The sequence below is a fragment of the Ambystoma mexicanum genome, chromosome 13, assembly GCF_040938575.1.
Source record: "Ambystoma mexicanum isolate Mex_15411 chromosome 13, UKY_AmexF1_1, whole genome shotgun sequence".
NCBI classification, from domain to species: domain Eukaryota; kingdom Metazoa; phylum Chordata; class Amphibia; order Caudata; family Ambystomatidae; genus Ambystoma; species Ambystoma mexicanum.
The window spans coordinates 356,430,271-356,447,711 of NC_090938.1; the positions used below are offsets into that span (position 1 = coordinate 356,430,271).

The 17,441-nt window shown below is 43.5% G+C and overlaps 19 non-coding genes across 19 annotated transcripts; 4 read left to right on the forward strand and 15 right to left on the reverse strand.

The window, feature by feature from the left end:
• Window positions 1-271: 271 nt before the first annotated feature.
• TRNAT-CGU (transfer RNA threonine (anticodon CGU)) lies at window positions 272-343 on the reverse strand. Its single transcript has one exon. It is a non-coding gene; the product is annotated as a tRNA-Thr (tRNA).
• A 546-nt stretch (window positions 344-889) lies between these two features.
• TRNAS-GCU (transfer RNA serine (anticodon GCU)) lies at window positions 890-971 on the reverse strand. Its single transcript has one exon. It is a non-coding gene; the product is annotated as a tRNA-Ser (tRNA).
• A 687-nt stretch (window positions 972-1,658) lies between these two features.
• TRNAT-UGU (transfer RNA threonine (anticodon UGU)) lies at window positions 1,659-1,730 on the reverse strand. The gene has a single exon. It is a non-coding gene; the product is annotated as a tRNA-Thr (tRNA).
• A 465-nt stretch (window positions 1,731-2,195) lies between these two features.
• TRNAS-GCU (transfer RNA serine (anticodon GCU)) lies at window positions 2,196-2,272 on the reverse strand. The gene has a single exon. It is a non-coding gene; the product is annotated as a tRNA-Ser (tRNA).
• A 482-nt stretch (window positions 2,273-2,754) lies between these two features.
• TRNAI-UAU (transfer RNA isoleucine (anticodon UAU)) lies at window positions 2,755-2,849 on the forward strand. The gene is made up of 2 exons: window positions 2,755-2,792; window positions 2,814-2,849. It is a non-coding gene; the product is annotated as a tRNA-Ile (tRNA).
• A 1,486-nt stretch (window positions 2,850-4,335) lies between these two features.
• On the reverse strand, window positions 4,336-4,407 carry TRNAT-CGU (transfer RNA threonine (anticodon CGU)). Its single transcript has one exon. It is a non-coding gene; the product is annotated as a tRNA-Thr (tRNA).
• Window positions 4,408-4,953: 546 nt separating this feature from the next.
• Window positions 4,954-5,035, reverse strand: TRNAS-GCU (transfer RNA serine (anticodon GCU)). Its single transcript has one exon. It is a non-coding gene; the product is annotated as a tRNA-Ser (tRNA).
• Window positions 5,036-5,722: 687 nt separating this feature from the next.
• TRNAT-UGU (transfer RNA threonine (anticodon UGU)) lies at window positions 5,723-5,794 on the reverse strand. Its single transcript has one exon. It is a non-coding gene; the product is annotated as a tRNA-Thr (tRNA).
• A 1,023-nt stretch (window positions 5,795-6,817) lies between these two features.
• On the forward strand, window positions 6,818-6,912 carry TRNAI-UAU (transfer RNA isoleucine (anticodon UAU)). Its single transcript has 2 exons — window positions 6,818-6,855; window positions 6,877-6,912. It is a non-coding gene; the product is annotated as a tRNA-Ile (tRNA).
• Window positions 6,913-8,398: 1,486 nt separating this feature from the next.
• TRNAT-CGU (transfer RNA threonine (anticodon CGU)) lies at window positions 8,399-8,470 on the reverse strand. Its single transcript has one exon. It is a non-coding gene; the product is annotated as a tRNA-Thr (tRNA).
• A 546-nt stretch (window positions 8,471-9,016) lies between these two features.
• On the reverse strand, window positions 9,017-9,098 carry TRNAS-GCU (transfer RNA serine (anticodon GCU)). Its single transcript has one exon. It is a non-coding gene; the product is annotated as a tRNA-Ser (tRNA).
• A 687-nt stretch (window positions 9,099-9,785) lies between these two features.
• On the reverse strand, window positions 9,786-9,857 carry TRNAT-UGU (transfer RNA threonine (anticodon UGU)). The gene has a single exon. It is a non-coding gene; the product is annotated as a tRNA-Thr (tRNA).
• A 1,023-nt stretch (window positions 9,858-10,880) lies between these two features.
• Window positions 10,881-10,975, forward strand: TRNAI-UAU (transfer RNA isoleucine (anticodon UAU)). The gene is made up of 2 exons: window positions 10,881-10,918; window positions 10,940-10,975. It is a non-coding gene; the product is annotated as a tRNA-Ile (tRNA).
• A 1,486-nt stretch (window positions 10,976-12,461) lies between these two features.
• Window positions 12,462-12,533, reverse strand: TRNAT-CGU (transfer RNA threonine (anticodon CGU)). The gene has a single exon. It is a non-coding gene; the product is annotated as a tRNA-Thr (tRNA).
• Window positions 12,534-13,079: 546 nt separating this feature from the next.
• Window positions 13,080-13,161, reverse strand: TRNAS-GCU (transfer RNA serine (anticodon GCU)). The gene has a single exon. It is a non-coding gene; the product is annotated as a tRNA-Ser (tRNA).
• Window positions 13,162-13,848: 687 nt separating this feature from the next.
• On the reverse strand, window positions 13,849-13,920 carry TRNAT-UGU (transfer RNA threonine (anticodon UGU)). The gene has a single exon. It is a non-coding gene; the product is annotated as a tRNA-Thr (tRNA).
• A 1,023-nt stretch (window positions 13,921-14,943) lies between these two features.
• On the forward strand, window positions 14,944-15,038 carry TRNAI-UAU (transfer RNA isoleucine (anticodon UAU)). Its single transcript has 2 exons — window positions 14,944-14,981; window positions 15,003-15,038. It is a non-coding gene; the product is annotated as a tRNA-Ile (tRNA).
• Window positions 15,039-16,524: 1,486 nt separating this feature from the next.
• Window positions 16,525-16,596, reverse strand: TRNAT-CGU (transfer RNA threonine (anticodon CGU)). Its single transcript has one exon. It is a non-coding gene; the product is annotated as a tRNA-Thr (tRNA).
• Window positions 16,597-17,142: 546 nt separating this feature from the next.
• TRNAS-GCU (transfer RNA serine (anticodon GCU)) lies at window positions 17,143-17,224 on the reverse strand. Its single transcript has one exon. It is a non-coding gene; the product is annotated as a tRNA-Ser (tRNA).
• Window positions 17,225-17,441: the final 217 nt, after the last annotated feature.

Consider the following 17,441-nt stretch of genomic DNA (forward strand, 5'->3'; position numbering starts at 1 on the left):
TACATTATCAAAGAGATGATTGTATGGAGATGGGGAACACCCCTCCGTTGCATTGTGAACTTGAACAGTCTTTTCACCAAAGCAGCTACATGCGACATTGCAAGGTTTTTGTCAGTCTTTGCCTGAAAACATTAGGCCTTCCTCTCGAACTCTATTTCACTCCTTCTGTGGAAGACTTCAATTATGAGGATGCATCCCGTCATAAAAGGTTCTCTGTAGATGGTGCAACTCTGGCTTCTCTTCCCCGTGCTTTTTGAAAATAATCCGCCCGAGGCCCTGATGAGGTTTGAACTCATGACCCCTGGTTTACGAGACCAGTGCTCTGCCACTGAGCTACAAGGCCACCTGCTGCTTGCTCACAGCCAACAACAGAAAGTGCAAAGAAACCATGGGTTTTACCTAGGTAGATCTCCAGGTATATGAATTTCTGGTTGTGTAAAAATGGCTGTATATCTCTGCATGTGTTCAGTACGTCATCATACATCTGATTTGCGAAAGCGTGTGTGCTTATGTTGGTGATACATTGTCGGTATGCGTTTGAGTATGTACTTTTACGGGTATGTATGTATTGAGTAGGATGCTGAACAGGTTCATGAGTTTAGATAGCAGGTCAGAATGATGGCAAAAGGAACATGTAAAAGGCAGACAACTAAAAGAAAAAAGAATTTGGGATGTAAGCTTGGGAATTTACTAACTGCGCTGATTTTGGCTCCTATAATAGTAAAGAATGGAAACCTACGAGGAAAGTCTTTGACTAATTTCATTCTCCGCCTGCACCAATGAACTTATTTTTACATCTCTATTTCCATATCTGTACTCATTCCTGTCTTTCACAGGGAGGTTGAAAGACTTTGGTCTATGTTTAAATGCAGACTATAAAGAAAAAATACTACGAAGGTGGGATTCGAACCCACGCGTGCAGAGCACAATGGATTAGCAGTCCATCGCCTTAACCACTCGGCCACCTCGTCTGTTTGGGAACGGTGCTCGAGTCCCATGCTTAAAGAAGAGATAAAACAATGGTGGTGCAAAGTCAGTGAAAAATAGATCATGTTTGTCATAGTAGAAACAAGATCGTTGACTCGTTCTTCCTTACCCGGCCATTGATAGATAAACACATCAAGTTGAAGTTCAGAAAAATATAACAAGAGCTCCTGGAGGGTTCACAACACTAATCCAGAGGAAGGTGCTTGAGCTTCCGTATGGCACACCATTAGTAGTAAAACCAGCATAACGCAAGCTCCAGTTTCCCAGTGTTTGGCATCATTCAACGTTTCCAGCCAAGATCAAAGTTCAGATGCTGCTGCTTCCTGTGATGTCATTGAATTTAAATAGTGAGTGATGGCAATAACCCTTTTCCAATTAAATTTTGCCACATCAACGTCCCTGAAAATAGAGAAAGGCGTGCAACCCAGAACCGCTGTACTGTTCAATAGAGTAAGGGCTTCACCGTGATCATCTGCATCTGTCATCACAAGATTATCAAGGTCTTTTTCTTGAAGAAATTAGGTCCAGAAAGCCGACCTTCCCCACAGACTATTCAGACACCTTGCGCTTGTGGCTTTGTTATAGGCCCGAATCCATTGGTAAAAGGTTGCACAGGTACAATGTGCAATATCAGTTCCTATTCAACAATGTTCAAGAAAATTACCATTTGGAGGCCCTGATGAGGATCGAACTCACGACCCCTGGTTTACAAGACCATTGCTCTGCCACTGAGCTACAGAGCCCCTCAGGTTATGACGCATAACAGCAACACAACGAGCACACAACATGATGTTTACTGGGTAGACATATTTGAAGGGTGTGTGAGAATGTATGTATATGATTGTGATTTGACCTGTTTTTTTCTGGGCGATTTTTTGAGGAGCAGCTAATTTGTGCGTATTCCGCGCAATTTTAGGGTGACTAATGAGGAGATGTGATGCGTGAAAGTTGAAAAAAACATGTACATGGCAGCAGAGAGACAATATGGCTATTACCTTTGCTTTTTTAAATTTCTATCCGGATTCTGGCTCAAAGGGTAGTCAAGCACAGCAGATTGCATTCCTGCCAGTAACACGACAACCTTGTTTGTGTCCTTCTTAATCAACTAACATGCATATTTTCACTTTTGTCTGTATGTTCTTTGAAAGCCAATGGCAATGGTGCTTAGAGCAATGCAGATGTTTAAAAAAGATTTCAAAAGTTAAAATCGACGAAGGTGGGATTCGAAACCACGCGTGTACAGCAGATTAGCAGTCCATCGCCTTAACCACTCGGCCACCTCGTCTACAGGGATTATGTTAGGCATTCAAGTCTTTACAGGTAATAACACAAACATCTTCAAAATAGAACCACAATGCGTTCCTTGTTGAGGTACGTCCAGCCGTTTGCAGGAAAACTGCCTCACTTGCTGTTGAGAAAAATTCATCAAAGTCCTGGGGTGTTTATAGGCATCGCCAAGATGACATTGGGAGGTGTTTCAATTGACACGTGTTGAATATGAGGAAGAGCATCATGCTGGCTCCAGTGGCACTGCCTGCAGCATGACAAAAATGTAGAAGGGACATTTGACTGCACCATTGGCTGAACATCAGTGGCAAAGTGTATATCAGGCTAAAAGGTAAGCTCCAGTGGCACAATATGGGCACTACAAGGCACCCATAATTTGGTGTCAGCTAAAAAGACAATGCCAGAGCTTGTGGGTGCTTTTGTACACTTGTGTGTGTGTGTTTGTGGGTGTAGTTTCATGTCGAAAACCAAAACACAGCAGCTCCAGTGGCGCAATCGGTTAGCGCGCGGTACTTATACAGCAGTACATGCAGTGAGCAATGCCGAGGTTGTGAGTTCAAGCCTCACCTGGAGCAACTTTGGAACTTTTTACTAATTCACCTCAAAACTGAATTATTGAACCAATAAATGTTCTGGACATTTTTTGGTTCACCTCAAGGTTTCCTTTATTGTCAGTTAATGTTGTATGACAGCTCCTCTGCCTTTTAGACATGGAATGCTCATTGCAAGTTATTTATGGGGTGTTTGCGCTTTAAATACAGCTACGGAGGGTTTTTGAAAATAGAACAGAAAATTAAAAATGTCAACTGTTAATATACTCCATTTTCTGCTGAGCACCACTTACGGAAGACATTTGTAAAGGTAGAAAAAGGGTTACTGGAGTAGGATCCAGGAGACAATATCAACTTACAAAGAATAATGTTGTCTATTTACTGCATTATCGCCTTTGAAGCAAACCTCTGAGAATAAATACCCTTTCACTAATCAGGCAGTCACTTTGATAAAATCAAGCAGAACAAGGATGCTGATAGGAACTCGCCTCATTTGCATATGGGCTAGGGCTTCTGGGAGCCATGAGAATTAGGAGTTGAAGGTTTTGCAGATCGAGATTGCTAAAGGGCTGGGCATTTGCACAGACCTCTCCATGCCTGATTGGTGCCGAAGGTTAGTTGCAAGTGGTCCCCTGCTCACCCTACCTTACACAGGGCCATGCCCAGTTAGGCCCCTCAGGGCTAGGCCCGGCAGGGCTAAGCCCGGCGTTCGTCAGGCGAAGTGCCTGGACCCCTGCTCATCATACCTCAGAATCTGGTCTAGCTATTGCAGACATGGGGAATGGTGCTTATATCCCATTGACAGCGCCCACAAGCTGCATACTAATAGCCAATGATGTGTGAATGCGGTCAGGGTAGCAGACATATAGAACAATTGGGTGGGTTCGCTTCCGAACTGGATGCACAGGAGCAGGAGAGAATGGCTGTTGGCGATGTATGCAACTTGCTCTGCGTGAACACATCTACCGACCCCTTCCCCTACACACACGGGCACATACACACACACACACACATAGCCATTGGAGCTATGCAGAGCTAATCAGAAAGATTGGTAATCATTAGAACATGAAAGATATGTGTTCATTTTTTATTAAACTTGTGGACTCCCGCAGAAACGGAGGGACTCACATCTCTAATTGAGGCTTGCTTACCTCTATACAAATGTGTTTGCTGGCTGTCTTTCTTCAACTGGTATGTGCGGTTGTGTCTGTCTTTGTCTTTCAACACGCCTGGCACGTTTACATTATCAAAGAGATGATTGTATGGAGATGGGGAACACCCCTCCGTTGCATTGTGAACTTGAACAGTCTTTTCACCAAAGCAGCTACATGCGACATTGCAAGGTTTTTGTCAGTCTTTGCCTGAAAACATTAGGCCTTCCTCTCGAACTCTATTTCACTCCTTCTGTGGAAGACTTCAATTATGAGGATGCATCCCGTCATAAAAGGTTCTCTGTAGATGGTGCAACTCTGGCTTCTCTTCCCCGTGCTTTTTGAAAATAATCCGCCCGAGGCCCTGATGAGGTTTGAACTCATGACCCCTGGTTTACGAGACCAGTGCTCTGCCACTGAGCTACAAGGCCACCTGCTGCTTGCTCACAGCCAACAACAGAAAGTGCAAAGAAACCATGGGTTTTACCTAGGTAGATCTCCAGGTATATGAATTTCTGGTTGTGTAAAAATGGCTGTATATCTCTGCATGTGTTCAGTACGTCATCATACATCTGATTTGCGAAAGCGTGTGTGCTTATGTTGGTGATACATTGTCGGTATGCGTTTGAGTATGTACTTTTACGGGTATGTATGTATTGAGTAGGATGCTGAACAGGTTCATGAGTTTAGATAGCAGGTCAGAATGATGGCAAAAGGAACATGTAAAAGGCAGACAACTAAAAGAAAAAAGAATTTGGGATGTAAGCTTGGGAATTTACTAACTGCGCTGATTTTGGCTCCTATAATAGTAAAGAATGGAAACCTACGAGGAAAGTCTTTGACTAATTTCATTCTCCGCCTGCACCAATGAACTTATTTTTACATCTCTATTTCCATATCTGTACTCATTCATGTCTTTCACAGGGAGGTTGAAAGACTTTGGTCTATGTTTAAATGCAGACTATAAAGAAAAAATACTACGAAGGTGGGATTCGAACCCACGCGTGCAGAGCACAATGGATTAGCAGTCCATCGCCTTAACCACTCGGCCACCTCGTCTGTTTGGGAACGGTGCTCGAGTCCCATGCTTAAAGAAGAGATAAAACAATGGTGGTGCAAAGTCAGTGAAAAATAGATCATGTTTGTCATAGTAGAAACAAGATCGTTGACTCGTTCTTCCTTACCCGGCCATTGATAGATAAACACATCAAGTTGAAGTTCAGAAAAATATAACAAGAGCTCCTGGAGGGTTCACAACACTAATCCAGAGGAAGGTGCTTGAGCTTCCGTATGGCACACCATTAGTAGTAAAACCAGCATAACGCAAGCTCCAGTTTCCCAGTGTTTGGCATCATTCAACGTTTCCAGCCAAGATCAAAGTTCAGATGCTGCTGCTTCCTGTGATGTCATTGAATTTAAATAGTGAGTGATGGCAATAACCCTTTTCCAATTAAATTTTGCCACATCAACGTCCCTGAAAATAGAGAAAGGCGTGCAACCCAGAACCGCTGTACTGTTCAATAGAGTAAGGGCTTCACCGTGATCATCTGCATCTGTCATCACAAGATTATCAAGGTCTTTTTCTTGAAGAAATTAGGTCCAGAAAGCCGACCTTCCCCACAGACTATTCAGACACCTTGCGCTTGTGGCTTTGTTATAGGCCCGAATCCATTGGTAAAAGGTTGCACAGGTACAATGTGCAATATCAGTTCCTATTCAACAATGTTCAAGAAAATTACCATTTGGAGGCCCTGATGAGGATCGAACTCACGACCCCTGGTTTACAAGACCATTGCTCTGCCACTGAGCTACAGAGCCCCTCAGGTTATGACGCATAACAGCAACACAACGAGCACACAACATGATGTTTACTGGGTAGACATATTTGAAGGGTGTGTGAGAATGTATGTATATGATTGTGATTTGACCTGTTTTTTTCTGGGCGATTTTTTGAGGAGCAGCTAATTTGTGCGTATTCCGCGCAATTTTAGGGTGACTAATGAGGAGATGTGATGCGTGAAAGTTGAAAAAAACATGTACATGGCAGCAGAGAGACAATATGGCTATTACCTTTGCTTTTTTAAATTTCTATCCGGATTCTGGCTCAAAGGGTAGTCAAGCACAGCAGATTGCATTCCTGCCAGTAACACGACAACCTTGTTTGTGTCCTTCTTAATCAACTAACATGCATATTTTCACTTTTGTCTGTATGTTCTTTGAAAGCCAATGGCAATGGTGCTTAGAGCAATGCAGATGTTTAAAAAAGATTTCAAAAGTTAAAATCGACGAAGGTGGGATTCGAAACCACGCGTGTACAGCAGATTAGCAGTCCATGCCTTAACCACTCGGCCACCTCGTCTACAGGGATTATGTTAGGCATTCAAGTCTTTACAGGTAATAACACAAACATCTTCAAAATAGAACCACAATGCGTTCCTTGTTGAGGTACGTCCAGCCGTTTGCAGGAAAACTGCCTCACTTGCTGTTGAGAAAAATTCATCAAAGTCCTGGGGTGTTTATAGGCATCGCCAAGATGACATTGGGAGGTGTTTCAATTGACACGTGTTGAATATGAGGAAGAGCATCATGCTGGCTCCAGTGGCACTGCCTGCAGCATGACAAAAATGTAGAAGGGACATTTGACTGCACCATTGGCTGAACATCAGTGGCAAAGTGTATATCAGGCTAAAAGGTAAGCTCCAGTGGCACAATATGGGCACTACAAGGCACCCATAATTTGGTGTCAGCTAAAAAGACAATGCCAGAGCTTGTGGATGCTTTTGTACACTTGTGTGTGTGTGTTTGTGGGTGTAGTTTCATGTCGAAAACCAAAACACAGCAGCTCCAGTGGCGCAATCGGTTAGCGCGCGGTACTTATACAGCAGTACATGCAGTGAGCAATGCCGAGGTTGTGAGTTCAAGCCTCACCTGGAGCAACTTTGGAACTTTTTACTAATTCACCTCAAAACTGAATTATTGAACCAATAAATGTTCTGGACATTTTTTGGTTCACCTCAAGGTTTCCTTGATTGTCAGTTAATGTTGTATGACAGCTCCTCTGCCTTTTAGACATGGAATACTCATTGCAAGTTATTTATGGGGTGTTTGCGCTTTAAATACAGCTACGGAGGGTTTTTGAAAATAGAACAGAAAATTAAAAATGTCAACTGTTAATATACTCCATTTTCTGCTGAGCACCACTTACGGAAGACATTTGTAAAGGTAGAAAAAGGGTTACTGGAGTAGGATCCAGGAGACAATATCAACTTACAAAGAATAATGTTGTCTATTTACTGCATTATCGCCTTTGAAGCAAACCTCTGAGAATAAATACCCTTTCACTAATCAGGCAGTCACTTTGATAAAATCAAGCAGAACAAGGATGCTGATAGGAACTCGCCTCATTTGCATATGGGCTAGGGCTTCTGGGAGCCATGAGAATTAGGAGTTGAAGGTTTTGCAGATCGAGATTGCTAAAGGGCTGGGCATTTGCACAGACCTCTCCATGCCTGATTGGTGCCGAAGGTTAGTTGCAAGTGGTCCCCTGCTCACCCTACCTTACACAGGGCCATGCCCAGTTAGGCCCCTCAGGGCTAGGCCCGGCAGGGCTAAGCCCGGCGTTCGTCAGGCGAAGTGCCTGGACCCCTGCTCATCATACCTCAGAATCTGGTCTAGCTATTGCAGACATGGGGAATGGTGCTTATATCCCATTGACAGCGCCCACAAGCTGCATACTAATAGCCAATGATGTGTGAATGCGGTCAGGGTAGCAGACATATAGAACAATTGGGTGGGTTCGCTTCCGAACTGGATGCACAGGAGCAGGAGAGAATGGCTGTTGGCGATGTATGCAACTTGCTCTGCGTGAACACATCTACCGACCCCTTCCCCTACACACACGGGCACATACACACACACACACACATAGCCATTGGAGCTATGCAGAGCTAATCAGAAAGATTGGTAATCATTAGAACATGAAAGATATGTGTTCATTTTTTATTAAACTTGTGGACTCCCGCAGAAACGGAGGGACTCACATCTCTAATTGAGGCTTGCTTACCTCTATACAAATGTGTTTGCTGGCTGTCTTTCTTCAACTGGTATGTGCGGTTGTGTCTGTCTTTGTCTTTCAACACGCCTGGCACGTTTACATTATCAAAGAGATGATTGTATGGAGATGGGGAACACCCCTCCGTTGCATTGTGAACTTGAACAGTCTTTTCACCAAAGCAGCTACATGCGACATTGCAAGGTTTTTGTCAGTCTTTGCCTGAAAACATTAGGCCTTCCTCTCGAACTCTATTTCACTCCTTCTGTGGAAGACTTCAATTATGAGGATGCATCCCGTCATAAAAGGTTCTCTGTAGATGGTGCAACTCTGGCTTCTCTTCCCCGTGCTTTTTGAAAATAATCCGCCCGAGGCCCTGATGAGGTTTGAACTCATGACCCCTGGTTTACGAGACCAGTGCTCTGCCACTGAGCTACAAGGCCACCTGCTGCTTGCTCACAGCCAACAACAGAAAGTGCAAAGAAACCATGGGTTTTACCTAGGTAGATCTCCAGGTATATGAATTTCTGGTTGTGTAAAAATGGCTGTATATCTCTGCATGTGTTCAGTACGTCATCATACATCTGATTTGCGAAAGCGTGTGTGCTTATGTTGGTGATACATTGTCGGTATGCGTTTGAGTATGTACTTTTACGGGTATGTATGTATTGAGTAGGATGCTGAACAGGTTCATGAGTTTAGATAGCAGGTCAGAATGATGGCAAAAGGAACATGTAAAAGGCAGACAACTAAAAGAAAAAAGAATTCGGGATGTAAGCTTGGGAATTTACTAACTGCGCTGATTTTGGCTCCTATAATAGTAAAGAATGGAAACCTACGAGGAAAGTCTTTGACTAATTTCATTCTCCGCCTGCACCAATGAACTTATTTTTACATCTCTATTTCCATATCTGTACTCATTCCTGTCTTTCACAGGGAGGTTGAAAGACTTTGGTCTATGTTTAAATGCAGACTATAAAGAAAAAATACTACGAAGGTGGGATTCGAACCCACGCGTGCAGAGCACAATGGATTAGCAGTCCATCCCCTTAACCACTCGGCCACCTCGTCTGTTTGGGAACGGTGCTCGAGTCCCATGCTTAAAGAAGAGATAAAACAATGGTGGTGCAAAGTCAGTGAAAAATAGATCATGTTTGTCATAGTAGAAACAAGATCGTTGACTCGTTCTTCCTTACCCGGCCATTGATAGATAAACACATCAAGTTGAAGTTCAGAAAAATATAACAAGAGCTCCTGGAGGGTTCACAACACTAATCCAGAGGAAGGTGCTTGAGCTTCCGTATGGCACACCATTAGTAGTAAAACCAGCATAACGCAAGCTCCAGTTTCCCAGTGTTTGGCATCATTCAACGTTTCCAGCCAAGATCAAAGTTCAGATGCTGCTGCTTCCTGTGATGTCATTGAATTTAAATAGTGAGTGATGGCAATAACCCTTTTCCAATTAAATTTTGCCACATCAACGTCCCTGAAAATAGAGAAAGGCGTGCAACCCAGAACCGCTGTACTGTTCAATAGAGTAAGGGCTTCACCGTGATCATCTGCATCTGTCATCACAAGATTATCAAGGTCTTTTTCTTGAAGAAATTAGGTCCAGAAAGCCGACCTTCCCCACAGACTATTCAGACACCTTGCGCTTGTGGCTTTGTTATAGGCCCGAATCCATTGGTAAAAGGTTGCACAGGTACAATGTGCAATATCAGTTCCTATTCAACAATGTTCAAGAAAATTACCATTTGGAGGCCCTGATGAGGATCGAACTCACGACCCCTGGTTTACAAGACCATTGCTCTGCCACTGAGCTACAGAGCCCCTCAGGTTATGACGCATAACAGCAACACAACGAGCACACAACATGATGTTTACTGGGTAGACATATTTGAAGGGTGTGTGAGAATGTATGTATATGATTGTGATTTGACCTGTTTTTTTCTGGGCGATTTTTTGAGGAGCAGCTAATTTGTGCGTATTCCGCGCAATTTTAGGGTGACTAATGAGGAGATGTGATGCGTGAAAGTTGAAAAAAACATGTACATGGCAGCAGAGAGACAATATGGCTATTACCTTTGCTTTTTTAAATTTCTATCCGGATTCTGGCTCAAAGGGTAGTCAAGCACAGCAGATTGCATTCCTGCCAGTAACACGACAACCTTGTTTGTGTCCTTCTTAATCAACTAACATGCATATTTTCACTTTTGTCTGTATGTTCTTTGAAAGCCAATGGCAATGGTGCTTAGAGCAATGCAGATGTTTAAAAAAGATTTCAAAAGTTAAAATCGACGAAGGTGGGATTCGAAACCACGCGTGTACAGCAGATTAGCAGTCCATGCCTTAACCACTCGGCCACCTCGTCTACAGGGATTATGTTAGGCATTCAAGTCTTTACAGGTAATAACACAAACATCTTCAAAATAGAACCACAATGCGTTCCTTGTTGAGGTACGTCCAGCCGTTTGCAGGAAAACTGCCTCACTTGCTGTTGAGAAAAATTCATCAAAGTCCTGGGGTGTTTATAGGCATCGCCAAGATGACATTGGGAGGTGTTTCAATTGACACGTGTTGAATATGAGGAAGAGCATCATGCTGGCTCCAGTGGCACTGCCTGCAGCATGACAAAAATGTAGAAGGGACATTTGACTGCACCATTGGCTGAACATCAGTGGCAAAGTGTATATCAGGCTAAAAGGTAAGCTCCAGTGGCACAATATGGGCACTACAAGGCACCCATAATTTGGTGTCAGCTAAAAAGACAATGCCAGAGCTTGTGGGTGCTTTTGTACACTTGTGTGTGTGTGTTTGTGGGTGTAGTTTCATGTCGAAAACCAAAACACAGCAGCTCCAGTGGCGCAATCGGTTAGCGCGCGGTACTTATACAGCAGTACATGCAGTGAGCAATGCCGAGGTTGTGAGTTCAAGCCTCACCTGGAGCAACTTTGGAACTTTTTACTAATTCACCTCAAAACTGAATTATTGAACCAATAAATGTTCTGGACATTTTTTGGTTCACCTCAAGGTTTCCTTGATTGTCAGTTAATGTTGTATGACAGCTCCTCTGCCTTTTAGACATGGAATACTCATTGCAAGTTATTTATGGGGTGTTTGCGCTTTAAATACAGCTACGGAGGGTTTTTGAAAATAGAACAGAAAATTAAAAATGTCAACTGTTAATATACTCCATTTTCTGCTGAGCACCACTTACGGAAGACATTTGTAAAGGTAGAAAAAGGGTTACTGGAGTAGGATCCAGGAGACAATATCAACTTACAAAGAATAATGTTGTCTATTTACTGCATTATCGCCTTTGAAGCAAACCTCTGAGAATAAATACCCTTTCACTAATCAGGCAGTCACTTTGATAAAATCAAGCAGAACAAGGATGCTGATAGGAACTCGCCTCATTTGCATATGGGCTAGGGCTTCTGGGAGCCATGAGAATTAGGAGTTGAAGGTTTTGCAGATCGAGATTGCTAAAGGGCTGGGCATTTGCACAGACCTCTCCATGCCTGATTGGTGCCGAAGGTTAGTTGCAAGTGGTCCCCTGCTCACCCTACCTTACACAGGGCCATGCCCAGTTAGGCCCCTCAGGGCTAGGCCCGGCAGGGCTAAGCCCGGCGTTCGTCAGGCGAAGTGCCTGGACCCCTGCTCATCATACCTCAGAATCTGGTCTAGCTATTGCAGACATGGGGAATGGTGCTTATATCCCATTGACAGCGCCCACAAGCTGCATACTAATAGCCAATGATGTGTGAATGCGGTCAGGGTAGCAGACATATAGAACAATTGGGTGGGTTCGCTTCCGAACTGGATGCACAGGAGCAGGAGAGAATGGCTGTTGGCGATGTATGCAACTTGCTCTGCGTGAACACATCTACCGACCCCTTCCCCTACACACACGGGCACATACACACACACACACACATGGCCATTGGAGCTATGCAGAGCTAATCAGAAAGATTGGTAATCATTAGAACATGAAAGATATGTGTTCATTTTTTATTAAACTTGTGGACTCCCGCAGAAACGGAGGGACTCACATCTCTAATTGAGGCTTGCTTACCTCTATACAAATGTGTTTGCTGGCTGTCTTTCTTCAACTGGTATGTGCGGTTGTGTCTGTCTTTGTCTTTCAACACGCCTGGCACGTTTACATTATCAAAGAGATGATTGTATGGAGATGGGGAACACCCCTCCGTTGCATTGTGAACTTGAACAGTCTTTTCACCAAAGCAGCTACATGCGACATTGCAAGGTTTTTGTCAGTCTTTGCCTGAACACATTAGGCCTTCCTCTCGAACTCTATTTCACTCCTTCTGTGGAAGACTTCAATTATGAGGATGCATCCCGTCATAAAAGGTTCTCTGTAGATGGTGCAACTCTGGCTTCTCTTCCCCGTGCTTTTTGAAAACAATCCGCCCGAGGCCCTGATGAGGTTTGAACTCATGACCCCTGGTTTACGAGACCAGCGCTCTGCCACTGAGCTACAAGGCCACCTGCTGCTTGCTCACAGCCAACAACAGAAAGTGCAAAGAAACCATGGGTTTTACCTAGGTAGATCTCCAGGTATATGAATTTCTGGTTGTGTAAAAATGGCTGTATATCTCTGCATGTGTTCAGTACGTCATCATACATCTGATTTGCGAAAGCGTGTGTGCTTATGTTGGTGATACATTGTCGGTATGCGTTTGAGTATGTACTTTTACGGGTATGTATGTATTGAGTAGGATGCTGAACAGGTTCATGAGTTTAGATAGCAGGTCAGAATGATGGCAAAAGGAACATGTAAAAGGCAGACAATTAAAAGAAAAAAGAATTTGGGATGTAAGCTTGGGAATTTACTAACTGCGCTGATTTTGGCTCCTATAATAGTAAAGAATGGAAAACTACGAGGAAAGTCTTTGACTAATTTCATACTCCGCCTGCACCAATGAACTTATTTTTACATCTCTATTTCCATATCTGTACTCATTCCTGTCTTTCACAGGGAGGTTGAAAGACTTTGGTCTATGTTTAAATGCAGACTATAAAGAAAAAATACGACGAAGGCGGGAATCAAACCCACGCGTGCAGAGCACAATGGATTAGCAGTCCATCGCCTTAACCACTCGGCCACCTCGTCTGTTTGGGAACGGTGCTCGAGTCCCATGCTTAAAGAAGAGATAAAACAATGGTGGTGCAAAGTCAGTGAAAAATAGATCATGTTTGTCATAGTAGAAACAAGATCGTTGACTCGTTCTTCCTTACCCGGCCATTGATAGATAAACACATCAAGTTGAAGTTCAGAAAAATATAACAAGAGCTCCTGGAGGGTTCACAACACTAATCCAGAGGAAGGTGCTTGAGCTTCCCTATGGCACACCATTAGTAGTAAAACCAGCATAACGCAAGCTCCAGTTTCCCAGTGTTTGGCATCATTCAACGTTTCCAGCCAAGATCAAAGTTCAGATGCTGCTGCTTCCTGTGATGTCATTGAATTTAAATAGTGAGTGATGGCAATAACCCTTTTCCAATTAAATTTTGCCACATCAACGTCCCTGAAAATAGAGAAAGGCGTGCAACCCAGAACCGCTGTAAAGTTCAATAGAGTAAGGGCTTCACCGTGATCATCTGCATCTGTCATCACAAGATTATCAAGGTCTTTTTCTTGAAGAAATTAGGTCCAGAAAGCCGACCTTCCCCACAGACTATTCAGACACCTTGCGCTTGTGGCTTTGTTATAGGCCCGAATCCATTGGTAAAAGGTTGCACAGGTACAATGTGCAATATCAGTTCCTATTCAACAATGTTCAAGAAAATTACCATTTGGAGGCCCTGATGAGGATCGAACTCACGACCCCTGGTTTACAAGACCAGTGCTCTGCCACTGAGCTACAGAGCCCCTCAGGTTATGACGCATAACAGCAACACAACGAGCACACAACATGATGTTTACTGGGTAGACATATTTGAAGGGTGTGTGAGAATGTATGTATATGATTGTGATTTGACCTGTTTTTTTCTGGCCGATTTTTTGAGGAGCAGCTAATTTGTGCGTATTCCGCGCAATTTTAGGGTGACTAATGAGGAGATGTGATGCGTGAAAGTTGAAAAAAACATGTACATGGCAGCAGAGAGACAATATGGATATTACCTTTGCTTTTTTAAATTTCTATCCGGATTCTGGCTCAAAGGGTAGTCAAGCACAGCAGATTGCATTCCTACCAGTAACACGACAACCTTGTTTGTGTCCTTCTTAATCAACTAACATGCATATTTTCACTTTTGTCTGTATGTTCTTTGAAAGCCAATGGCAATGGTGCTTAGAGCAATGCAGATGTTTAAAAAAGATTTCAAAAGTTAAAATCGACGAAGGTGGGATTCGAAACCACGCGTGTACAGCAGATTAGCAGTCCATGCCTTAACCACTCGGCCACCTCGTCTACAGGGATTATGTTAGGCATTCAAGTCTTTACAGGTAATAACACAAACATCTTCAAAATAGAACCACAATGCGTTCCTTGTTGAGGTACGTCCAGCCGTTTGCAGGAAAACTGCCTCACTTGCTGTTGAGAAAAATTCATCAAAGTCCTGGGGTGTTTATAGGCATCGCCAAGATGACATTGGGAGGTGTTTCAATTGACACGTGTTGAATATGAGGAAGAGCATCATGCTGGCTCCAGTGGCACTGCCTGCAGCATGACAAAAATGTAGAAGGGACATTTGACTGCACCATTGGCTGAACATCAGTGGCAAAGTGTATATCAGGCTAAAAGGTAAGCTCCAGTGGCACAATATGGGCACTACAAGGCACCCATAATTTGGTGTCAGCTAAAAAGACAATGCCAGAGCTTGTGGGTGCTTTTGTACACTTGTGTGTGTGTGTTTGTGGGTGTAGTTTCATGTCGAAAACCAAAACACAGCAGCTCCAGTGGCGCAATCGGTTAGCGCGCGGTACTTATACAGCAGTACATGCAGTGAGCAATGCCGAGGTTGTGAGTTCAAGCCTCACCTGGAGCAACTTTGGAACTTTTTACTAATTCACCTCAAAACTGAATTATTGAACCAATAAATGTTCTGGACATTTTTTGGTTCACCTCAAGGTTTCCTTGATTGTCAGTTAATGTTGTATGACAGCTCCTCTGCCTTTTAGACATGGAATACTCATTGCAAGTTATTTATGGGGTGTTTGCGCTTTAAATACAGCTACGGAGGGTTTTTGAAAATAGAACAGAAAATTAAAAATGTCAACTGTTAATATACTCCATTTTCTGCTGAGCACCACTTACGGAAGACATTTGTAAAGGTAGAAAAAGGGTTACTGGAGTAGGATCCAGGAGACAATATCAACTTACAAAGAATAATGTTGTCTATTTACTGCATTATCGCCTTTGAAGCAAACCTCTGAGAATAAATACCCTTTCACTAATCAGGCAGTCACTTTGATAAAATCAAGCAGAACAAGGATGCTGATAGGAACTCGCCTCATTTGCATATGGGCTAGGGCTTCTGGGAGCCATGAGAATTAGGAGTTGAAGGTTTTGCAGATCGAGATTGCTAAAGGGCTGGGCATTTGCACAGACCTCTCCATGCCTGATTGGTGCCGAAGGTTAGTTGCAAGTGGTCCCCTGCTCACCCTACCTTACACAGGGCCATGCCCAGTTAGGCCCCTCAGGGCTAGGCCCGGCAGGGCTAAGCCCGGCGTTCGTCAGGCGAAGTGCCTGGACCCCTGCTCATCATACCTCAGAATCTGGTCTAGCTATTGCAGACATGGGGAATGGTGCTTATATCCCATTGACAGCGCCCACAAGCTGCATACTAATAGCCAATGATGTGTGAATGCGGTCAGGGTAGCAGACATATAGAACAATTGGGTGGGTTCGCTTCCGAACTGGATGCACAGGAGCAGGAGAGAATGGCTGTTGGCGATGTATGCAACTTGCTCTGCGTGAACACATCTACCGACCCCTTCCCCTACACACACGGGCACATACACACACACACACACATGGCCATTGGAGCTATGCAGAGCTAATCAGAAAGATTGGTAATCATTAGAACATGAAAGATATGTGTTCATTTTTTATTAAACTTGTGGACTCCCGCAGAAACGGAGGGACTCACATCTCTAATTGAGGCTTGCTTACCTCTATACAAATGTGTTTGCTGGCTGTCTTTCTTCAACTGGTATGTGCGGTTGTGTCTGTCTTTGTCTTTCAACACGCCTGGCACGTTTACATTATCAAAGAGATGATTGTATGGAGATGGGGAACACCCCTCCGTTGCATTGTGAACTTGAACAGTCTTTTCACCAAAGCAGCTACATGCGACATTGCAAGGTTTTTGTCAGTCTTTGCCTGAACACATTAGGCCTTCCTCTCGAACTCTATTTCACTCCTTCTGTGGAAGACTTCAATTATGAGGATGCATCCCGTCATAAAAGGTTCTCTGTAGATGGTGCAACTCTGGCTTCTCTTCCCCGTGCTTTTTGAAAACAATCCGCCCGAGGCCCTGATGAGGTTTGAACTCATGACCCCTGGTTTACGAGACCAGCGCTCTGCCACTGAGCTACAAGGCCACCTGCTGCTTGCTCACAGCCAACAACAGAAAGTGCAAAGAAACCATGGGTTTTACCTAGGTAGATCTCCAGGTATATGAATTTCTGGTTGTGTAAAAATGGCTGTATATCTCTGCATGTGTTCAGTACGTCATCATACATCTGATTTGCGAAAGCGTGTGTGCTTATGTTGGTGATACATTGTCGGTATGCGTTTGAGTATGTACTTTTACGGGTATGTATGTATTGAGTAGGATGCTGAACAGGTTCATGAGTTTAGATAGCAGGTCAGAATGATGGCAAAAGGAACATGTAAAAGGCAGACAATTAAAAGAAAAAAGAATTTGGGATGTAAGCTTGGGAATTTACTAACTGCGCTGATTTTGGCTCCTATAATAGTAAAGAATGGAAAACTACGAGGAAAGTCTTTGACTAATTTCATACTCCGCCTGCACCAATGAACTTATTTTTACATCTCTATTTCCATATCTGTACTCATTCCTGTCTTTCACAGGGAGGTTGAAAGACTTTGGTCTATGTTTAAATGCAGACTATAAAGAAAAAATACGACGAAGGCGGGAATCAAACCCACGCGTGCAGAGCACAATGGATTAGCAGTCCATCGCCTTAACCACTCGGCCACCTCGTCTGTTTGGGAACGGTGCTCGAGTCCCATGCTTAAAGAAGAGATAAAACAATGGTGGTGCAAAGTCAGTGAAAAATAGATCATGTTTGTCATAGTAGAAACAAGATCGTTGACTCGTTCTTCCTTACCCGGCCATTGATAGATAAACACATCAAGTTGAAGTTCAGAAAAATATAACAAGAGCTCCTGGAGGGTTCACAACACTAATCCAGAGGAAGGT